Source organism: Galeopterus variegatus, unplaced genomic scaffold (genome assembly GCF_000696425.1).
Source record: "Galeopterus variegatus unplaced genomic scaffold, G_variegatus-3.0.2 Scaffold50083, whole genome shotgun sequence".
NCBI classification, from domain to species: domain Eukaryota; kingdom Metazoa; phylum Chordata; class Mammalia; order Dermoptera; family Cynocephalidae; genus Galeopterus; species Galeopterus variegatus.
Window position 1 is genome coordinate 1 of NW_007776194.1, and position 3,563 is coordinate 3,563.

Consider the following 3,563-nt stretch of genomic DNA (forward strand, 5'->3'; position numbering starts at 1 on the left):
GCGACACCAAGCCAAGGGTTGTGATCCCCTTGCCGGTCATGAAAAAAGACAAAAAAAAAAATTTTTTTTTTAATTTTCCAGTGTTCATAGCTAATATAGAAGAATTCAGTTGATTTTTATATATTGGCCTTCTGAAAAATTTTTTTTTATTTTCCAGTGTTCATAGCTAATATAGAAGAATTCAGTTGATTTTTATATATTGGCCTTCTGATCCTATGACCTTGAGAAATTCACTTATTTGTTTTAGTAGGTTTATGTGTGTACGTGTGTGTGTAGATTCCTTAGGATTTTCTACTTAAGACAGTTTGATCTACTAATATGTGCTTAAAATTTTTTATATCTGTGTTCATGAGGAATATTAGTCCATATTTTCTCTTCTTGTAGTATCTTTATCTGGATTTGGTATCAGGGCAATGACAGACTCATATAATTAAAAAGGAAGTGTTTTCTCTTCTTTTAACGTCTGTGAGAGTTTGTGAAATATTGATATTATTTCTTCCTTTAATATTTGATAATTCACCAGTGAATCATTTGGGCATAGCCTTTTCTGTGTGGAAAGGTGTTCTAAAACACAACACAATTTCTCTAGTAGATATAGGTCTACTTAGAATCTTTGTTTGTTTTCATTTTTATTATCCAGATCTAGGTTCAAAGAGCTCTGAAACATTCTTGCCACATCTAAACTTGAAAGCAAGAACAGATTTTTAAGAACAGGATTCTCGTTGTATTGAATAGAATGAAGAATGTGTCTTCCATATTTTCTTTGTATAGCTCTTCAATAGTTACTTGACCCAACATTTCCATCTTCTCTATAAAATGAAAATACAAAGTAAATGAGAATAGAAAAATTAAAGAATTAATTTGTACAAATTACAAATCTGTTCTAAAATATAATTATAAAATATGCATTTGAGTAGGAGATCTACAGTGAATGACTGTATGCATTCTGGGAAGCTTCATGCCATCTAGGCAGGGCCAACATGTGTGGAAGAAGCTGAGAGACTGCACCCAATCGCAGTTTGTAGCGGGGTTCTTATTGCCAATCTGAGAGTTACACCGAACACACCATTAGCATCACTGTTGTAGGAAAATGATTTTGCTTATGAAAAGGGGAAAGCAAGCTCTACCTCAATTTTGAGTTCATTATAACTTCTCAAGAATTTCATCCACAGCCTATACAGGACAGATTCAAAAAAGTAAACATCTTAAGGTAAGCAGACAACTCTTTAGAAGCCCACACACATTTTCCTGCTGTATTTATGTTGAATTCTGCATCTACAACGGGCAGTCATGAAGACGGTTTTCTTCAGGACAACATGGTCACAGGACAGTCCAGTGGGACTGAGAGGAAGCACCACGACTGGGGAAAGGAGGGGCTAACTCCCACTGTTTCATGTTAGGGACAAGTTGTAACACACAGTCCACAGGCTTGCAATCTTCTCCTTTTATCATCTGGCATAACACTTGATGTAGTTGTCTACTTTATTCTGGAAGTCCTCCTTGTCCCGCAAATGATGTTCCCAGCTTTAATATTCAGTGGATCGTCAAAATCCAAAAGATGAGTAAAAAAAGAGTTTAATCCCCAAACAACATCCTTTAATGTTATCTTGGGAGCCCAACCAGTGCCCAATCGAACGTTCTCTCAATAAACTTAGACATATTTCACCTGTCTCTGTAATGTTAGGGTGCCAGAACTGGTCAAGTATTTCACTTTGGGAGGCACTATGTTGTACACATGGGGAACTTCAGTTTCAAACTGTAATTTCCTCCTGGTAGTAACTGTCATCTGGGGTTACAGTTAGCTGAAAGGAATGAAGCCTGTTTGGTTCAGGAAAATGCACTTTACCCGTGCAAGGTAAATTAGCTTCAAGTTCTGAAACCTCTTTAACCAGCAGCTTGTCTCTCATGGAAACCCTCCATGTGGAGTCAGCTGCCATTCCAGACCCTTTGAGATCGTCATCCCACTTCCGTTTGCTTGCCAGCGTTAGCATTACTGCTATCTTTACTCTAGGTACCTACAGACGGCGCCCAACACCATGCCCGGCCTGGGTGGCAATGGGAGATGTGGCCCTTCTCAGCTACACCAGCTTCAGGTGGTGGGCTACTTAGAAACATTATTTCATCTTTTGCCAGTTTTAGTAATTTTGTCTTTCAAGGAATGCATCTGTTATTTTTATTGAGATTTAATTCACATACCATATATTCACTATTTTGAAGTGTAAAACTCGAAAGTTTTCAGTACATTCACAAAACTGTGCAACCATCATTGCTATGCAATTCCAAAGTATTTTCATCACCCCCTCAAAACAAATTCTGTACCAATTAGTTGTCACTCTCCATTCACCCCCACCACCCAACCTCTGGCAACTGGTAATTGACTTTCTGTCGCTATAGATTTCCTATTCTGGACAATTCATATTGATGGAATCATACAGTTTAAGTATTTTCATCACCCCCTCAAAACAAATTCTGTACCAATTAGTTGTCACTCTCCATTCACCCCCACCACCCAACCTCTGGCAACTGGTAATCGACTTTCTGTCGCTATAGATTTCCTATTCTGGACAATTCATATTGATGGAATCATACAGTTTCTCATCTTTTGGTTCTGACTTCTATCACTTACCATACTGTTTTTGAGGTTTATCCATGGTGAAGCATGTATCAGTATTTACTAATTTTTATAGCTGAATAATATTCCGTTGTTTGTATTTACCACATTTTATTTATCCATTCATCAGTTGGTGGACATTTGGTTGTTTCCACTTTTTGACTATTATGAACAGTGCTGATGATTAGTATACAAGTTTTTGTGTGAAAATATGTTTTTCATTTCTCCTGGGTGTGTACTTGGGAGTCAAATTGCTGGACCATATGGTAACTCCATGTTTAACCTTTTGAGGAACTGTTATACTTTTCCACAACAGCTACACCATTTTAAATTCGTACCAGCAATATATGAGTTTCTAATTTCACAATATCCTTGCCAAGACATGTTATTGTCCATCTTTTTTATTTCAGCTACCCAAGTGGGTGTGAAGTGATATTTCATTTGGTTTTGATTTGCATTTCCTTTATGATTATGATGTTGAGCACTTTTCATGTGCTTAATGTCATTTGCATATTTTTCTTGGAGAAACATCCATTCACATCCTTTGCTCATTTTAAAACTAGATTATCTGTCTTTATTGTTGAATTGTAAGAATTCTTTATATACTCTGGATACTAGGTCCTTTTTACCTATATGATTTGGAAGTATTTTTCTCTTGTTCTGTGGGTTGTCTTTTCACTCTCTTGATAGTGTCTTTTAAAGTTTAAAAGTTTTTAATTTTGAAGAAGTCTAGTTTTTTCTTTTTTCTCTTTTTGGTTGTCGCCTATGCTTATTGTGTCACATCCAAGAAATTGCTGCCAAATCAAGGGTCACGAAGATTTCTCTCTATGTTATCTCCCAAGAGTTTTGTAATTGTAAGTCTTACATTTAGGCTTTTGGACCATTTTGACTCAATTTTTCTACATGGTGTGAAGTAGGGGTCCCGCTTTATTCTTTTGCATTGTGGATATTC

The 3,563-nt window shown here is 36.5% G+C and overlaps 1 pseudogene; it reads right to left on the minus strand.

Moving 5' to 3' along the window:
• Nucleotides 1-1,448: 1,448 nt before the first annotated feature.
• Nucleotides 1,449-1,991, minus strand: LOC103584322 (annotated as a pseudogene).
• Between the last annotated feature and the right edge of the window lie 1,572 nt (nt 1,992-3,563).